The sequence below is a fragment of the Triticum urartu genome, chromosome 3 (assembly GCF_003073215.2).
Source record: "Triticum urartu cultivar G1812 chromosome 3, Tu2.1, whole genome shotgun sequence".
In the NCBI taxonomy this organism is placed as follows: Eukaryota; Viridiplantae; Streptophyta; class Magnoliopsida; order Poales; family Poaceae; genus Triticum; species Triticum urartu.
In genome coordinates this window covers 190,684,663-190,705,831 of record NC_053024.1, presented here as the reverse complement: position 1 = coordinate 190,705,831, position 21,169 = coordinate 190,684,663, and positions in this window count along the sequence as shown.

Genomic DNA, 21,169 nt, shown 5'->3' with positions numbered 1-21,169 from the left:
TTGAACACCTATATGGTGTGGTAAGAACTAGAGATCGTTTCGACCAAAACCTGATGCACATCGTGTGCAAATAGGACACTCTCCCGCCAAGTGTATAGGGTTTCGAAACGACCACCTGACATACATAACTCAATTTTTAAACATATGTTGTACTTTAAAAAAATTCCATGTGTAATATACGCCATCAGAAGCTCCGTTCTACAATTAGACAACTTTTGGAGTTGGTTTACTATTTTCACGGCATTAACTAAATTTTCGGCAAGTATAAAAATGCAAAACAAACTTTGATCATGCTAATGATGTTGGGAATGTTTGAAATTTCCATGCCATCTCCATTGAACACATGTAGGGTGTGATCAAAATTAGAGATTGTTACGACCAAAATCTGATGCACATCGTGTGCAAACATGACACTCTCCCGCCAAGTGTATAGGGTTCCGAAACAACCACCTGACACACAGAACTCAATTTTTAAACATATTTTTCCATGTGTAATATACCCCATTAAAAGCCCCATGCTAAAATTTGACAACTTTTGGAGTTGGTTTGATATTTTCACGGCATTAACTGAATTTCGGGCAAGAAAAAAGGTAATAAACATCTATGGCGGGCACTAGGAAGTACTCGCCGCTCTAAACCTTTTTTTATTTGCACTACCGAATGCATTGCAGCAGTGGCAAGTACCTCTGTTGCCAGCCACTGCAAACATCCGGATACGGAAAATATAAAATTTAAGAGGGTCACCCCACTATGTTGAAGGAAATATTCCCTAGAGGCAATAATAAATTTGTTATTTATATTTCCTTATATCATGATAAGTGTTTATTATTCATGCTAGAATTGTATTAATCGGAAACTTAGTACATGTGTGAATACATAGACAAACAGAGTGTCCCTAGTATGCCTCTACTTGACTAGCTCGTTAATCAAAGATGGTTAAGTTTCCTGACCATAGACATGTCTTTTCATTTGATAAATGGGATCACATAATTAGAGTATTATGTGATGGACAAGACCCATCCATTAGCTTAACATAATGATCGTTTAGTTTTATTGCTATTGCTTTCATCATGACTTATACATGTTCCTCTGACTATGAGATTATGCAACTCCCGAATAACGGAGGAACACCCTGTGTGCTATCAAATGTCACAACGTAACTGGGTGGTTATAAAGATGCTCTACAAATGTCTCCAATGGTGTTTGTTGGGATGGCATAGATCGAGATTAGGATTTGTCACTCCAAGTATCGGAGAGGTATCTCTAGGCCCTCTCGGTAATGATCATCACTATAAGCCTTGCAAGAAATGTGACTAACGAGTTAGTTGCAGGATGATGCATTACGTAACGAGTAAAGAGACTTGCCGGTAACGAGATTGAACTAGGTATGACAATACCGACGATCGAATCTCAGGCAAGTAACATACTGATGACAAAGGGAATGACGTATGTTGTTATGCGGTTTGACCGATAAAGATCTTCGTCGAATATGTAGGAGCAATTATGAGCATCCAGGTTCTGGTATTGGTTATTGACCGGAGATGTGTCTAGGTCATGTCTACATAGTTCTCGAACCCGTAGGGTCAGCACGCTTAACGTTTGATGACGATTTGCATTATGAGTTATGTGATTTGATGACCGAAGTTTGTTCGGAGTCCCGAATGAGATCGCAGACATGACGAGGAGTTTCGAAATGGTCGAGAGGTAAACATTCATATATTGGAAGGCTATATTCGGACATCAGAATGGTTCTAAGTGATTCGGGGATTTTTTGGAATACCGGAGGTTACCAAACCCCCCCCCCCCCCGGGAGAAGTATTGGGCCTATTGGGCCTTATTGGAGGAGAGGAGAGAGGCCACGTGAGAGGGGCGCCCTCCCCCTTGCCCAAACTGAATTGGACTATGGGAGGGGGCCGCGCCCCCTCTTTCCTTGTCCCTCTATCTCCCTTCCCCTTTTCCCTCGCAGGTGGAAGGAAGGAGGGGGGCCGAATCCTACTTGGACTAGGAGTCCAAGTAGGATGCTACCTTTTGAGCCTACGTTGGCTTTTCCCTTGAAGAGGAAAGAGTGATGCAGCAAAGTAGCGTACGTATTTCCCTCAGTTTTTGAGAACCAAGGTATCAATCCAGTAGGAGACAACACACAAGTCACCTAGTACCTGCACAAATAATCAAGAACCTTGCAACCAACGTGATAAAGGGGTTGTCAATCCCTTCATGGGCACTCGCAAAAGTGAGATCTGATAAAGATAGTAAAGTAAATATTTTTGGTATTTTTGTTGTATAGATTGGAAAGTAAAGATTGCAAAATAGTAAACGAGATGCGATGTAAATAAAAGAGATGCAATATAATAAGAAAGAGACCCGGGGGCCATAGGTTTCACTAGTGGCTTCTCTCAAGATAGCATGTATTACGGTGGGTGAACAAATTACTGCCGAGAAATTGATAGAAAAGCGTATAGTTATGAGAATATCTAGGCAATGATCATGAATATAGGCATCACGTCTGTGTCAAGTAGATCGAAATGATTCTGCATCTACTACTATTACTCCACACATCGACCGCTATCCAGCATGCATCTAGAGTATTAAGTTCATAAGAGCAGAGTAACGCATTAAGCAAGATGACATGATGTAGAGGGATAAACTCAAACAATATGATATAAACCCCATCTTTTTATCCTTGATGGCAATAATACAATACGTGCCTTGCTGCCCCTACTGTCACTGGGAAAGGACACCGCAAGATTGAACCCAAAGCTAAGCACTTCTCCCATTGCAAGAAAGATCAATCTAGTAGGCCAAACTAAACCGATAATTCGATGAAACTTGCAAAGATATCAAATCATGCATATAAGAATTCAGAGAAGAACCAAATAATATTCATAGATAATCTTGTTCATAAACCAACAATTCATCGGTTCTCGGCAAACACATAGCTAAAGAGTATTACATCGAATAGATCTCCAAGAACATCGAGGAGAACTTTGTATTGAGAATCAAAGAGAGAGAAGAAGCCATCTAGTTAATAACTATGGACCCGAAGGTCTGTGGTAAACTACTCGTGCTTCATCAGAGAGGCTATGGTGTTGATGTAGAAGCCCTCCATGATCGATTCCCCCTCCGGCAGATCGGCGGAAAAGGCCCCAAGATGGTATCTCACGGGTACAGAAGGTTGCGGCGGTGGAAAAGTGGTTTCGTGGCTCTCAGCGATCGATCTAGAGTATAAGAGTATATATAGGAGAAAGAAGTACGTTGGTGGAGCTATGTGGGGCCCACAAGTGTGGGGGCGCGCCTACCCCCCTGGGCACGCCCTCCTGCCTCGTGGCTACCTCATGGAGTTTAGACTTCAACTCCAAGTCTTTTGGTTTGCTTTCGGTCCAAGAAAGATCATCGCGAAGGTTTCATTCCGTTTGATATTCCTTTTCTGCGAAACTCTAAAATAGGCCAAAAACAGAAACTGGCACTGGGCCTCCGGTTAATAGGTTAGTCCCAAAAATAATATAAAAGAGCACATTAAAGCCCATTAAACATCCAAAACCGATAATATAATAGCAATGAAAATTCAAAAATTATAGATACGTTGGAGACGTATCATAGGACTCCCCCCCCTTGGCGCACCCTCTCTAGGGCCGGCCTCCTCCTCCTCCCCCCTTTATATACGTGGGAGGGGGACACTGTCGGTGTCAAAACTAGCAGATCTCGGGTAGGGGGTCCCGAACCGTGCATCTTGAGTCAATGGTAACAAGAGACAGGGGACACGATGTTTACCCAGGTTCGGGCCCTCTTGATGGAGGTAATACCCTACGTCCTGCTTGATTGATATTGCTGAGTATGAGGATTACAAGAGTTGATCTACCACGAGATCATAATGGCTAAACCCTAGAAGTCTAGCCTGCATGATTGTGATTATGATTGCCTCTACGGACTAAACCCTCTGGTTTATATAGACACCGGAGGGGCCTAGGGTTGTATAGAGTCGGTTTACAAAGGAAGGAATCTACGTCCTTTGTAAACCAAGCTTGCCATCCACGAAGGAGAGTCCCATCCGGACACGGGAGGAAGTCTTCTGTCTTGTATCTTCATAGCCCATTAGTCCGGCCCATGTTACATAGTTCGAATGCCCGAGGGCCCCTTAATCTAGGACTCCCTCAGTAGCCCCTGAACCAGGCTTCAATGACGATGTGCCTGGCGCGCAGATTGTCTTTGGCATTGGAAGGCGGGTTCCTCCTCCAAATACTCCAAAACAGCCTTCGAACACAGAAAACGTGTCCGGCTCTACAAAACGAGTACCACACACACACGCAGAGAGTATAATATTTTATGAGTCCAATCTGCTGAGAACTTTTGTAGCGTGACATCACGGCACTACCCGGTCATTATTTCAAACCGTTTTTTAGCCTCCCGCTCCACGTTTCAAGATGCGGTTTTATTGGCACGTCTTGTCAAAGCAGACATCGTGCCCCCTTATTACGGGATTCTCATCAATACGGGCGTGGGTAATCCAACAGCGCCGTCTGCACGGCCCTTGGGGAATAGGCGAGCTTTAAGGCGAGTGGGGAGGCGCTTAATATTCGCGGCCTTTATAAAGGGATTAGGATTTCACCTTTTCACCCACGCCTTCTTTCTCTCTGCCCATCCATTCTCGAGCTCTAGTGCTCAAGCCTCCATCCTTCCCATCTCAAAAAAGCACTCCAACCATGTCCGGATCTGGAGTGCAGGGCAAGTGGATGGTGTCCTCCGTCAAGGAGAAGGACATCACCAAGCTCCGGGAGGCCGGGTACTTAGCCAAGGAAATCGCCCACCGGCTTCCAGCAAAGGGGCAGATCATCCCCACCCCGGAGCCCTATGAGAGGGTGGTTTTCATCCCCCACTTTGTCCGCGGATTGGGATTCCCACTCCACCCATTCGTCCGCGGACTCATGTTCTACTATGGGCTGGATTTCCACGATCTGGCCCCCAACTCCTTCCTCAACATCTCATCATTCATTGCCATGTGCGAGGCCTTCCTCCACATCCCACCCCACTTCGGATTATGGTTAAAGATCTTCAATGTGAAGCCGAAGGTTGTGGGTGGTCAACACGCAGAGTGCAGAGGCGCCATGGTGAGAAAGATGCCCAATGTCTCATGGCCCAAAGGTACCATTGTGGAGACCATCAAAGGGTGGCAACAGCAATGGTTCTACGTCACAGAGCCTCGCGACGCCACCTGGGCCGCGGCTCCCGAATTCCAGTCTGGCGCCCCGATGCAGCTCACCTCCTGGCTAGAGAAGGGCCTGGACTGGTCTTTGCCGGATGAGCTGACAGCGCTTCAGACGCGCATCAGGAGCATGGTGGACAAGAACATCAAGCTTGTCAATGTGATCCAGGTGATGCTTGCTCGCCGGATCCTTCCGTGCCAAAGCTGGACTTGACATTTGTGGGAGTTCGATCCGGCCAAGCACCAGACATTGCAATAGTTCTTTGACACTACGCATGAAGACATCTGGAAGGTGCTCTTTAAGGCCAACGAGACGTGGTCGGCGACGATCGAGGACCGCAGGCACGACCTGGCCCATCCCGCTAGTTCGGTAAGTTTTTCGTATTTCAAGGTGTATACTTTACTTGCATACTCAAGGAGGACGCCTAAGCTTCCCCATTAATTTTTTCAGGGCTGGACAAAGAAGGTGGAGCGGATCCAGTATCCGGCTCCGCTGCCCTAAAACCTAGCAATCCCTCTTCTAACGAAGATGCTGGTTCCGGCGCCCTACCAAGCGCCAGAGAAGAAGGCCAAGGAGACCATGAGTGTTCTCCACCATAAGGTCACTTCGGACGTGACGTCCGAAGACGCCGAGACCCACTCCTCCCACACCGAGGACGATGAGGAGGAGGAGGAAACCAAATCTCCACTGGAGGGGGAGAGGAAGAAAAGGGCGGTCTCTACGCATCTGGAGGCAGAGGTGTCCAAGAAGGGGAGGGTTTCCCTCACGGACAACTCCGCGTGGGACATCGACAGCAGCTCCGAGTGGCGCCCCAAGGATAAGCCCCTGGCCGAATCGTAAGTACTCAAAGACGCACACACATATCCGGCTCCTTTACTTCATAGTTTTAACATGTTGAATCATGCGCTGCAGTCTGACTCGTTCCGACCTCGAGCGATCCTCATCTTCGGGGAATTCGCTGGATCCGAAGGTGATGTAGAGCGGGTCCCTTCCAATGGCCTCTTCTCCCAAGGCCATGGATAACACCGAGGTGCTGTCCAGAAGGACCTCCCCAGGCCAGGGAGAGACACAGGTGGCCGTCAGGGTGGTGCCAGAGGGTGAACCTTCGGCCGCCCGACACATGGGGCAGCAAATCCCCATGGAGGCCGGCAATTGATACGTCTCCAACGTATGTATAATTTTTTATTGTTCCATGCTATTATATTATCTGTTTTGGATGTTTAATGGGCTTTAATATACCTTTTTATATTATTGTTGGGACTAACCTACTAACCAAAGGCCCAGTGCAAATTGATGTTTTTTTTCCTATTTCAGTGTTCCTTAGAAAAGGAATATCAAACGGAATCCAAACGGAATGAAACCTTCGGGAGAGTTATTTTTGGAACAAACGCAATCCATGAGACTTGGAGTGGACGTCAAGGAAGAACTGAGGCGGCCACGAGGTAGGAGGGCGCGCCCAGGGGGTAGGTGCGCCCCCCACCCTCGTGGGTCCCTCGTGGCTTCGCCGACCTACTTCTTTCGCCTATATATACTCATATACCCCGAAAACATCCGAGAGCACCATGAAACCCTATTTCCACCGCCGCAACCTTCTATACCCGTGAGATACCATCTTGGGGCCTTTTCCGGCGCTCCGCCGGAGGGGGAATCGATCACGGAGGGCTTCTACATCAACACCATAGCCTCTCCGATGATGTGTGAGTAGTTCACCACAGACCTTCGGGTCCATAGTTATTAGCTATATGACTTCTTCTCTCTCTTTGGATCTCAATACAAAGTTCTCCTCGATTCTCTTGGAGATCTATTCGATGTAATTATTTTTGTGGTGTGTTTGTCGAGATCCGATGAATTGTGGGTTTATGATCAAGAATATCTATAAACAATATTTGATTCTTCTCTGAATTCTTTTATGTATGATTTAATATCTTTGCAAGTCTCTTCGAATTATCAGCTTGGTTTGGCCTACTAGATTGATCTTTCTTGCAATGGGAGGAGTGCTTAGCTTTGGGTTCAATCTTGCGGTGTCCTTTCCCAGTGACAGCAGGGGCAGCAAGGCACGTATTGTATTGTCACCATCGAGTATAAAAAGATGGGGTTTATATCATATTGCTTGAGTTTATCGCTCTACATCATGTCATCTTGCCTAATGCGTTACTCTGTTCTTATGAACTTAATACTCTAGATGCATGCTGGATAGCGGTCGATGTGTGGAGTAATAGTAGTAGATGCAGAATCGTTTCGGTCTACTTGTCGCGGACGTGATGCCTATATACATGATCATGCCTAGATATTCTCATAACTATGCGCTTTTCTATCAATTGCCTGACAGTAATTTGTTCACCCACCGTAGAATTTGCTATCTTGAGAGAAGCCACTAGTGAAACCTATGGCCCCGGGGTCTATTTTCCATTATGTTATTTTCCTATCTACTTTCTATTTCTATCGTTGTTTATTTTGCAATCTTTATTTTCCAATCTATACAATAAAAATACCAAAAATATTTATCTTATTATCTCTATCAGATCTCACTTTCATAAGTGACTGTGAAGGGATTGACAACCCCTTTATTGTGTTGGTTGCGACGTTGTTGTTTGTTTGTGTAGGTACTAGGTACTTGCGTGTTACCTCCTACTGGATTGATACCTTGGTTCTCAAAAACTGAGGGAAATACTTACGCTACTTTGTTGCATCACCCTTTCCTCTTCAAGGGAAAATCAACGCATGCTCAAGAGGTAGCAAGAAGGATTTCTGGTGCCATTGCCGGGGAGGTTCCACCAAGTCAAGTCAAGATTTGATCTCCCATCAACAAGCCATTTCTGGCGCCATTGCCGGGGAGATCTACACACAATTCAAGACATACCAAGTACCCATCACAAACTCTTATCCCTCGCATTACATTATTTGCCATTTGTCTCTCGTTTTCCTCTCCCCCACTTCACCTTTGCCGTTTTATTTGCCCTCTTCCGTTCATCCTTTTGTTTGATCGTGTTACCATGTGCCTTCTTTTTGCTTGCATCTTCGCTTGCTAAGTGTTTATGAATCCACTTAAAGTGTACTACTTGGATCACCTTCGATCCTTATGCGCTCGTGCTGAAACCCCAACTAGCCTAGCTGATGGGAAATCTTTAGATGAGCATGCTCATTTTGTGCGTCATCGTTTATCTGAAAAGGGGAAGCTATTATGGTATCAAATAAATAGTTTGCTATGCTATGCTTGGAATCTTTGTGAAATTTATGATTTTACTTGTTGCTCTAAGAACCCTAAAAACACCTTCTGTACATATGTGAGTTTAATGATAATGAAATCTTATCTTCTTATGTAAAGGGTGTTTATAGTTACTATGATATCAAACAAATTGAGTAATTTGTCGTTTTTAAGGGTGCTCATGAAGTTGCTTCTTTGATTGAAAAGTATGATATTACCCTCTACAAATCTGAAAATTCCGACATACTTAAATATTGCTATGAAAACTATGCTCACACTGCCTATGTTAAGGAATTTATTGAGAGAATGACCGTTTCTTTGGAAGAAAATAATGATATGCACGAATCTATAGATAATTATGATTTTGATGATTTGATTGAAATATCCCTTGATGAACATGATGCTTGCTATTCTTGTGGCCATGATACCAATATTTATGGAGAATTTACTATAGTTCCTTATGTTAAACACGATATTATTGCTATTGCACCCATACTTGATAGTTCCTTGAATCAAAAGCATGATTGCAATGATTTTACTATAAATTCTATTGATGTCCATTGTACTAATAATCTGCAAAACCCTAAGCTTGGGGAAGCTAGTTTTGCTATGTCTACTACTTATTGCAATGATCATGATTGGGGTGATTCTTCTTATGATCTTGAAATTTTATTTAAGCCCCATGATGAATATGAGATTGATAATGGTGTTTGCAATAATATTGAAAGTGGGTTTGGAAGAGTGTCAACTTTAGATCCCACATATTTGTAGAATGATCAATCTTATGAAGTTTTTGATAAAAGTGGGTTTGGAGAGGTCATGACTTTAGTTAATGTTAATCCCACTATTTCGGTAGAGTGTCAACTTTTCATGCATGTGGATCATATAGAGAATATGTTTCATGATAGCTATATTGTTGAATTTTAGTATGATCCCACATGTAATTATTATGAGAGAGGAAAATATGATTGTAGAAATTTTCATGTTACTAAATTACCTCTCATTATGTTGAGATTGCTATTGTTTCTTTCCGCTTCCTTGCATATGCTAGTTTTTGCTTGCTATGATAATTTGTTTGTCTATAAGATGCCTATGCATAAGAAGTATGTTAGACTTAGATGTGTTTGTCACATGTTTTATCATGCTCTCTTTGTGCTTCAATTCTTGTCTTTCATGTGAGCATCATTGAAATTATCAATGCCTAGCTAGGGGCGTTAAACGATAGCGCTTGTTTGGAGGAAACCCAATTTTATTTTTGTTTCTTGTTTTTTGTTCCTGTTTAGTAATATATAATTCATATAGATTCTGTTTAGATGTGGTTTTATGTTTTTAATTAGTGTTTGTGCCAAGTAGAACCTTTGGCAAGACTTGGGGGAAGTCTTTGCGATCTTGCTGTAAAAAACAGAAACTTTAGCGCTCACGAGATTAGCTACCATTTTCTACTGGAGAGTGAGATTAGGTTGATTCTTTTTTAAGATGATTGATATACAAATTCCTCACGTCCAACAATTTATTTCATAATTTTTGGGGTTACAGAAGTATTCGAAACCTACAGATTACTACAGACTGTTCTGTTTTTGACAGATTCTGTTTTTCGCGTGTTGTTTGCTTATTTTGATGAATCTATGGCTAGTATCGGGGGGTTATGAACCATAGAGAAGTTGGAATACAGTAGGTTTAACACCAATATAAATAAATAATGAGTTCGTTACAGTACCTCGAAGTGGTGGTTTGTTTTCTTATACTAACGGAGCTCATGAGATTTTCTGTTGAGTTTTGTGTTGTGGTTTTTTCAAGTTTTGGGTAAAGATTTGATGGATTTTGGAATAAATAGTGGAAATAGACTAAGCTTTGGGATTACCAAGGCACCCCAAGGTAAAATTCAAGGACAACCAAAATCCTAAGCTTCGGGATGCCCCGGAAGGCATCCCCTCTTTCGTCTTCATCCATCGGTAACTTTACTTGAGGCTATATTTTTATTCACCACATGATATGTGTTTTGCTTGGAGCGTCTTGTATGATTTGAGTCTTTGCTTTTTAGTTTACCACAATCATCCTTGCTGTACACACCTTTTGGAGAGACACACATGAATCAGAATTTATTAGAATACTCTATGTGCTTCACTTATATCTTTTGAGCTAGATAATTTTGCTCTAGTGCTTCACTTATATCTTTAAGAGCATGGTGGTAGTTTTATTCTATAGAAATTATTGATCTCTCATGCTTCACTTATATTATTTTGAGAGTCTTTTAGAACAGCATGGTAATTTGCTTTGGCTATAAAATTAGTCCTAATATGATAGGCATCCAAGATGGGTATAATAAAAACTTTCATAAAAAGTGCATTGAATACTATGAGAAGTTTGATACTTGATAATTGTTTTGAGATATGAAGATGGTGATATTAGAGTCATGCTAGTTGAGTAGTTGTGAATTTGAGAAATACTTGTGTTAAAGTTTGTGATTCCCGTAGCATGCACATATGGTGAACCGTTATGTGATGAAGTCGAAGCTTTATTTATTTATTGATTGTCTTCCTTATGAGTGGCGGTCGGGAACGAGCGCTGGTCTTTTCCTACCAATCTATCCCCCTAGGAGCATGCGCGTAGTAATTTGTTTCAATAAATAATAGATTTTTGCAATAAGTATGTGAGTTCTTTATGACTAATGTTGAGTCCATGGATTATACGCACTCTCACCCTTCCACCATTGCTAGCCTCTCTAGTACCGTGCAACTTTCGCCGGTACCATACACCCACCATATACCTTCCTCAAAACAGCCACCATACCTACCTATTATGGCATTTCCATAGCCATTCCAAGATATATTGCCATGCAACTTTCCACCATTCCGTTCGTTATGACACGTCACATCATTATCATATTGCTTTGCATGATCATGTAGTTGACATCGTATTTGTGGCAAAGCCACCTTTATAATTCTTTCATACATGTCACTATTGATTCATTGCATATCCCGGTACACCGCCGGAGGCATTCACATAGAGTCATATTTTGTTCTAGTATCGAGTTGTAATTTTTGAGTTGTAAGTAAATAAAAGTGTGATGATCATCATTATTAGAGCATTGTCCCAAGTGAGGAAAGGGTGATGGAGACTATGATTCCCCCACAAGTCGGGATGAGACTCCGGACGAAAAAAAGAAAAAAAAGAAAAAAGGCCATAAAAAAGAGGAAAGGGCCCAAATAAAAAAATGAGAGAAAAAGAGAGAAGGGACAATGTTACTATCCTTTTACCACACTTGTGCTTCAAAGTAGCACCATGATCTTCATGATAGAGAGTCTCCTATGTTGTCACTTTCATATACTAGTGGGGATTTTACATTATAGAACTTGGCTTGTATATTCCAATGATGGGCTTCCTCAAAATGCCCTAGGTCTTCATGAGCAAGCGAGTTGGATGCACACCCACTTAGTTTCTTTTGTTGAGCTTTCATACACTTATAGCTCTAGTGCATTCGTTGCATGGCAATCCCTACTCACTCACATTGATATTTATTGATGGGCATCTCCATAGACCGTTGATACGCCTAGTTGATGTGAGACTATCTTCTCCTTTTTGTGTTCTCCACAACCACCATTCTATTCCACCTATAGTACTATATCCATGGCTCACGCTCATGTATTGTGTGAAGATTGAAAAAGTTTGAGAACATCAAAAGTATGAAACAACTGATTGGCTTGTCATCGAGGTTGTGCATGATTAAATACTTTGCGTGATCAAGATAGAGCATAGCCAGACAATATTTGATTCTTCTCTGAATTATTTTATGTATGATTTAATATCTTTGCAAGTCTCTTCGAATTATCAGCTTGGTTTGGCCTACTAGATTGATCTTTCTTGCAATGGGATAAGTGCTTAGCTTTGGGTTCAATCCTGCGGTGTCCTTTCCTAGTGACAGCAGGGGCAGCAAGGCACGTATTGTATTGTTGCCATCGAGGATAAAAAGATGGGGTTTATATCATATTGCTTGAGTTTATCCCTCTACATCATGTCATCTTGCCTAATGCGTTACTCTGTTCTTATGAACTTAATACTCTAGATGTATGCTGGATAGCGGTCGATGTGTGGAGTAATAGTAGTAGATGCAGAATCATTTCGACCTACTTGTCACGGACGTGATTCCTATATACATGATCATGCCTAGATATTCTCATAACTATGCACTTTTCTATCAATTGCTCGACAGTAATTTGGTCACCCATCGTAGAATTTGCTATCTTGAGAGAAGCCACTAGTGAAACCTATGGCCCCCGGGTCTATTTTCCATTATATTATTTTCCTATCTACTTGCTAGTTCTATCGTTGTTTATTTTGCAATCTTTATTTTCCAATCTATACAATAAAAATACCAAAACTATTTATCTTATTATCTCTATCAGATCTCACTTTCGTAAGTGACCGTGAAGGGATTGACAACCCCTTCATCGCGTTGGTTGCGAGGTTCTTGTTTGTTTGTGCAGGTACTAGGGACTTGCGTGTTACCTCCTACTAGATTGATACCTTGGTTCTCAAAAACTGAGGGAAATACGTACGCTACCTTGCTGCTTCACCCTTTCCTCTTCAAGGGAAAACCAACGCATGCTCAAGAGGTAGTAGCGATGGTGGCCATATCCAATCTGGCCCCCAGCCGAATACAATTCCGGAGACCTATACGGCTCCGAAATCCGGCAAGCAACCTCCTTCGAAAGAAGGAGGTGCACCGATTCCACCGGTGACCTTTGTCCATCTAGAGGCACCGGGTACTCTACTAGAAGCACTACGAAGTGCTTCCATTGTTGAGGAACACCGCACCCTGATGGGTACGGTGGTTGACAGGATTCAGCCCGTGAAGAGCGGACTGACCGAAGGCTGCACATGCCTTCTAATAGGCTTTGAGGTATGAAAACGCAATTTATGCAAAAGAAATGTTATAATATAGACAGTATCCCCTGAGACACTGTACGTTGTTCGAAAAGAAAAGCCGGACCAAGGATCAACTTAATTTTCGTAGGATACTAACCATACGTGTCTATGTGAATAAGTAGGCATCTTTTCTGGTTGTGACCTCTCATGCTGCTGAGATCTCCAGACTGAACTAGAGTCTGGAGCGGACCGAGGAAGAGCTCGACCGCTTGAAAAAACAACTGGAAGACCATCAAGGTATGCAATGACCTTGTGTAGATTCAGAAAGGATGAATGATTTGTGTTGACCATAGTGCCATGATATTTTGTAGGAGCGGCGACCGAGGTGGAGACCCTCAAGAAGGCGCTGGCCGAAGCCCAGGAGAGAGCGGCAAAAGAACAAGCCGCTCGCGAAAAACATGAGGCCAGGGTTGGTGAGGTCCAGCAGGAGCTCCAGGACGCCATGAAGAAATATGAGTCCTTGGAGCGCAATCTTGTGGACCAAGAGTCCAAACTTGCCAAGGCCCGCCAAAGCGCACACGATGCCCGGGTTGAAGCCCAGGGAGCCCTCTAGGAAATCTGGGAGGCCAGAAAAATCGCGGCGGGTAAGGCCTTTATTATGCAGAGCAAGTATGTGAAGAAAAGGTTCCTCTTACTGACCCGGATTTGGAGTTCTCTAGGGGCGTTTGTGGATGTGCCGCGTAGTGCTGCCGACGCTGCAGAATTCTTCCGAGCCGAAGAGGGGAGCTCGACGGAGAAGCTGTTCTGGTCGCAATACCTTGCGCCAGAGCATCCGGTGCCCCTTAGCGATCAGCTAAAACAGCTGACCGAACTACATAGGGTGGCCGAACTGGCCATGAAGGATTTGATAATCTGTCTGTGGCCTGCCGAAGCCATACCCAGCAGCTACTTCGGGCTCGTGAAGCGGTTGGTCAATGCCTGCCATCGGCTTGATGCCATCAAGCGGTCGGTCTGCATTGAAGGTGAGCGGATGGCCTTCGCCCGTGTCAAGGTGCAGTGGGCGAAGATGGACGCCGTCAAGCTCACGACCGAGGGACCGCTTGCGGGCAAGGAGCACCGCACGCCCGAGCGATATTTGATGATGTGTTGAAGGGATCCCGCATTGTAGAGGGCCAGTGTTCAAAAGACATTATCTTTGAATGAAGTCATTCATGTTATCCCTTCCTGTATTATGAAACAAAGTTGTTGTGTAATATAATGTTTGTTGTTTGAAAATTTTACCTCCTATGCGGCCGTTTTGTTAAATCTGAGAGCTGGCCAGTCGTCAGCTTCAGCCCCCATGTAGGTAGTATGGGGGTGTTTGGGATGGAATCTAAACACTCTTGATCCAAGAGTTTGGTCCTTGAAGGAGGTGTTTCGCGCAAACAACCAGGCAATCGGACTATGTGGCTTTATCGCCCTCACTTAGCCATAGGAGTTTGACAATAGAAAAGTAGGTGCAGCCCCTAGTTAGTATTTTATCCGGCCTAGGGTGCTATAGACACCTGATCGGGTAAAGGCCGATTCGTCGCATAATGTGGAAAAAATCGCAAAAGATTTGTAACCTCTGAATAGCTGACCAGCTCTTGCCGTATCATGATAGTCAGTTTTCGGTTTTCTCTAATGAGGTGTTTGCTCAGATAAAGCAGAAACACAATCACAGTAGTTCTCCCTTTACTACTCTAGCCGATAGGACGGAGCGTAAGGTAGCAAGCATAGGAGCCGGGCAACCCAACTATTGACCAAAGACATGATTCGGAGCCGATGCATATAATGCTAAAATTCAGGGTGCCGAACTGTACTGTAAAAAGTGTTTGGACTTTGTTGTCATAGTATGGAGCATAATGAAGCCCCTGGCGAATTAAAGTGTACCAAAGTGTATGGGTGCAAAGAATAGTGAAATAAAATGAAGTAGTAAGCTAGTGCCACGTAGGTTGGGCAGCAAATTGTTTCCATTATAATTTAATTAATATGTCGAAGCGTATTTGTACAAATAGTGCAATAAGAAACAGGGCTATCACTAGTAGAAAAAGGGTCAAACGTGAAGCACATTAGTGCCGGTTTGTATTTGAGCCGGTGCCGGTTCCAACGGCTAGCCGGGCCGCTTTCATTAGTACCGGTTCGTGGCGAACCTTTAGCACCGGTTCGTGCCACGAACCGGTACTAATGAGAGTGGTGGAAGGATGTTGTCAGACTGGGGCCCCTCCAGCCCCTTTAGTACCGGTTCATGGCACGAACCGGTACTAAAGGTCGTCCTACATAAACCCTTCACACCCGAGCTCGCTCTGTTCTTCCCCTTTTCCCTCTCCTCTCTGTTCTTCCCCTCTTCCTCTCGAGCTCATCACACATTTTGCCCAAAATTTGTCAAGATTTGAAGGCCCCCATCCATTCAAATGATCACAAAGGTTAGCAACTTTGTCCTTTCATCTCTCATTGCTAGATTAGCTCTTGCAATGCTTTATATAGTGATTAATTTGTGAGTTTAGTAATTTGGGAGGATATATATATATGTGCTAGTATTTGATTTATATGCAATTTGAGGTCAAAAATAACACTTAGTTTGCATATGTAGGTGTGGTTTACTTAGTGCCTTCTAAATCTCCGTCGTAACCACCGTCGATCGCCCGCACCGTCCCGTCGCTGGCACCACCTTGTGGTGAGCCTCTTGTTCATGAAATTTTATATAAAAATTGATGTTTGTGTGATTTGGATATATAGTTACTCGTATAATTATCTTACCCATACGTTGTTTGTTATACATATAGTGCCATGGTTTTGATATCCGTCCCCGTCGGCCCTCGTCCTTGTTATGATTCGGATGTGGTATATATATTCTCTTTTAAAACTAGTTGCATTTTGTGTTTATGACAAATTATGCCCATCAAGTTGACATAGAAATTTTTTCTAGGAGGTATGTGAACCGGAAATTCCAACCGACCCTATTGTCAAGAGGTTAAATTTAGTTGAAAGAGAAAACGAGTACTTGAAAGAAAAATTGAAAAGAATTGAGGGGGAGAAGATGGAATTGGAGTTGCATGTTGCCGATGTCGTCGATGATCACAAGATCAAGATGGAGAAAATGCGCTTGAAGATTAGAAAGATTAGAAAATATGCCATCGATAGTGAGGCTTGGTATCATTATGCTGTTGGATCCATTGTTACCTTAGTTGCGATCTTGATCGTATTTTTTGTTGCATTTAAATGCTTTAGCTAGAGAGTTATTTGTTTGTTGCATTTAAGTGTTGTATGAACTTTATGTATGAACTTGTATTAATTTGGTCTATTCGGTGTTGTGTAATGAAGATGAGCCGGCAATGGATGTACGATGACCGATGCTCTCCCCAGTTTGTTGAGGGCGTGCATACTTTTCTGCTTGCGGCTAAGGCAAACAAGCGAGCGGATGGTTTTATGCCTTGTCCATGTGCTCGCTGTAAGAATGGTCACAATTACTCTACGTCAAGAACCATTCACGTCCACCTGTTTAAGTCCGGTTTCATGCCCCACTATAATGTTTGGACCAATCACGGAGAAAGAGGGGTTATGATGGAAGACAATGAAGAAGAAGAGGACGACGACAGCAATCCTGGCCATGGGTTCCCTGAATACGATGATACAACAATGGGGGAAGAAGCTGAGCCGGTAATGCGGGAAGAAGCTGAGCCGGCAATGCGGGAAGAAGCTGAAGAAGAGGCATCAGATGAGCCCGTTGATGATCTAGGTCGGGCCATTGCCGATGCAAAGAGAAACTGCGCAAGTGATTTGGAGAAGAAGAAGTTGCTGCGCATGTTAGAGGATCACAAAAAATTGTTGTACCCGAATTGCGTAGGTGACAAGAAAAAGCTGGGCACCACACTGGAATTGCTGCAATGGAAGGCAGAGAATGGTGTATCTGACAAGGGATTTGGAAAGTTGCTGGTAATGATAAAGGATATGCTTCCAAAGGACAACGAATTGCCCGAGAGTACGTACGAAGCAAAGAAGGTTGTCTGCCCTCTAGGGTTAGAGGTGCAGAAGATACATGCATGCCCTAATGATTGCATCCTCTACCGCGGTGAGTACGAGGATTTGAACGCTTGCCCGGTATGTGGTGCATTGCACTATAAGATCAGCCGTGATGACCCTGGTGATGTCGAGGGCGAGCGCCCCAGGAAGAAGATTCCTGCCAAGGTGATGTGGTATGCTCCTATAATACCATGGTTGAAACGTTTGTTCCAAAACAAAGAGCATGCCAAGGCGATGCGATGGCACAGAGAAGACCGTAAGAAAGACGGAAAGTTGAGAGTACCCGCTGACGGGTCGTAGTGGAGAAAAATCGAAAGAAAGTACGGGAAGGAGTTTGCAGATGACGCAAGGAGCGTATGGTTTGGTCTAAGCGCAGATGGCATTAATCCTTTTGGGGAGCAGAGCAGCAACCATAGCACCTGGCCTGTGACTCTATGTTTGTATAACCTTCCTCCTTGGTTGTGCATGAAGCGGAAGTTCATTATGATGCCAGTGTTCATCCAAGGCCCTAAGCAACCCGGCAACGACATTGATGTGTACCTAAGGCCATTAGTTGAAGAACTCTTACAACTGTGGAATGGAACAGGTGTACGTGCATGGGATGAGCACATGGGGGAAGAATTTGACCTAAAGGCGTTGCTGTTCGTGACCATCAATGATTGGCCTGCTCTCAGTAACCTTTCAGGACAGACAAACAAGGGATACCGCGCATGCACGCACTGTTTGGACGATACCGACAGTATATATTTGGCTAATTGTAAGAAGAATGTGTACCTAGGACATCGTCGATTTCTTCCGAGCAGGCATCCCGTAAGAAAGAAAGGCAAGCATTTCAAAGGTGAGGCGGATCACCGGACGAAGCCTCGCCACCGTACTGGTGCTGATGTACATGATATGGTCAAGGATTTGAAGGTGGTCTTTGGAAAGGGACCTGGTGGACAACCTGTTCCGAATGACGCTGACGGACGCGCACCCATGTGGAAGAAGAAATCTATATTTTGGGACCTGCCCTATTGGAAAGACCTAGAGGTCCGCTCCGCAATCAACGTGATGCACGTGACAAAGAATCTTTGTGTGACCCTGCTTGGCTTCTTGGGCGTGTATGGGAAGACAAAAGATACACCTGAGGCACGAGAGAACCAGCAACGTATGCACGGAAAAGACGGCATACATCAGGGTCATGCAAGCTACGCTCTTACCAAAGAAGAGAAGGAAATCTTCTTTGAATGCCTGCTCAGTATTAAGATACCGTCTGGCTTCTCGTCGAATATAAAGGGAATAATAAACATGGAAGAGAAAAAATTCCAGAACCTAAAGTCTCATGACTGCCACGTGATTATGACGCAACTGCTTCTGGTTGCATTGAGGGGGCTTCTACCGGAAAATGTTCGATTAGCCATTGTGAAGCTATGTGCATTTCTCAATGCAATCTCTCAGAAGGTAATCGATCCAGAAATCATACCAAGGTTAGAGTATGATTTGGTGCAATGTCTTGTCAGTTTCGAGTTGGTGTTCCCACCATCCTTCTTCAACATCATGACGCACGTCCTAGTTCACCTATGCGAAGAGATTAACGTTTTGGGTCCTGTATTTCTACACAATATGTTCCCCTTTGAGAGGTTCATGGGAGTCTTAAAGAAATATGTTCATAACCGTGCTAGGCCAGAAGGAAGCATCTCCAAGGGCCGTCAAAATGAGGAGGTCATTGAGTTTTGTATTGAATTTATTCCTGACCTTAAGCCGATTGGTGTTCCTAAATCGCGGCATAAGGGCAGACTGGATGGAAAAGGCACGCTAGGAGGGGAACAAATAATATGTATGGACAGACATTCTCTCACTGAAGCACACTACACAGTTCTACAGAATTCCGCCTTGGTGGCTCCGTATATGGATGAACACAAGAATTTGCTACGCTCCAAACACCCGGACCGGTCTGATGACTGGATTACATGTGAACAAACCAGGAGTTTCACCAGCTGGTTGCAGACACGTACCATGCATGACACCTCTATTGAAGATGACTTGTACTTGCTGTCCCAGTTACCATCTTCGAATATAATGACTTTCAAAGGGTATGAGATAAATGGTAATACATTTTACACGATTGCCCAAGATAAGAAGAGCACCAACCAAAACAGTGGTGTCCGCTTTGATGCAGAAACCAAGACGGGAAAGGAAACATATTATGGTTATATACAGGACATATGGGAACTTGACTATCGACGTGGTTTGAAGGTCCCTTTGTTTCGGTGCAAATGGGTCAATATGACACGAGGCGGGGTAACGGAAGACCCGCAGTACGGAATGACAATAGTGGATCTCAACAATCTTGCGTATGCAGACGAACCATTCGTCCTAGCCAATGATGTGGCACAGGTTTTCTATGTGAAGGAATGTCTACCAAGCCAAGAAAAAGAAAAGATAAGGAAGCGAATGCATCGTACGATGAGTCAAAGCGGCACATAGTTCTTTCTGGGAAGAGAAACATCGTGGGAGTGGATGACAAGACAGACAAGTCAGAAGATTATGAAAAGTTTGATGAAATTGCTCCATTCACAGTGAATATTGACCCGAGCATCCGTTAAGTGATGAAGATTTTCCATGGTTACGGCGCAAAGGGACACACGCGAAGAAAAATTTTCACACCCAAAGATCTGGGATGTGATCGGCTTCACTATCATCACTTTCTTCTGTGTTTCACACCTAGTAGGGAATCTCTGTAATAGTTAGGGTAGTTAATTATGTGTTTTGGCATTTGAAACGCGAAGAAATTTTATGTGCAAACAAATTCTTTCATGCCTTTACTGATTTTTAAAGTTAAGTTATTCACAAACTAGTGATTCACACTAATTTCAAATAATTCAAAATTTAAACTATTCAAATTTGAAAACTATGGGCACTAACAGAAAGTTTGTAATTTTTTGTACCTAAAGCAAAAATATTCACAAATAAACTCTAAATACACAAAAAAAACAACTCAAAAATAAATAAAGCAAAAAAATTAAAAAAAAGCCCGCCTACTAGGCCAAAGCGGCCGGCATACGACTAGAAACCCAACCTGTTGTTGGGCCAGGATGCGGGCCCGCAAAGGCCCAGTAGGCCTACAGGGCAGCACAGAACATGTAAGCCCAGTAGGCCTGCTTTGGAGAGGAGCTCGAGAGCTACCACACGGGGGTTTATAAACCAGTGCGGTCGCCCCTTGGCTAGCGAGGTGGGACTAAACTTGCCGCACCGCACCTGCGCCAGCGCACCCCCTTTAGTACCGGGTCGTGGCACCAACCGGTACTAAAGGGGGGCCTTTAGTACCGGTTGGAGCCACCACCCGGTACTAAAGGGGGTCGCTTCCCGCCGCTTGGCCTGGCCAAAACAGGCCTTTAGTACCGGTTGGTGGCTCCAACCGGTACTAAAGGCCCCTCCTATATAAACAACACTTATGAAAATTTCAGTTTCTCATCTGCTTCTTCTCCTCTGCACCGTCGCCCGCCGCGCCCCCCGTACGTCTCCATCCCTCGTCGCCGCCCCCGTCGCCGCCCCGTCCCCGTCGTCACCGCCCCGTCGTCCCCGTCCCCGTCGTCACCGCCGCCCTGTCCCGGCCCGTCCCGCGTTGTCCCCGTCCCCGTCGTCGCCGCCCCGTACGTCCCCGTCGTCGTCGCCGCCCCGGCCCGTACGTCCCCGTCCCCGTCAACGCCGCCCCGTCCCTGTCCCCATCATCGTCATCCCCGTCGTCGCCGCGCCCGTCGCCGTCCCCGTCTCCGCCCCCCGTCGCCTCTTGCCTCGCCGGTGAGCGCGCGCACACACACATACATTTTTTGTTTTTTAGTTATACAAATAGTTAGAAATTTTTCTGTTTTTTAGAAAT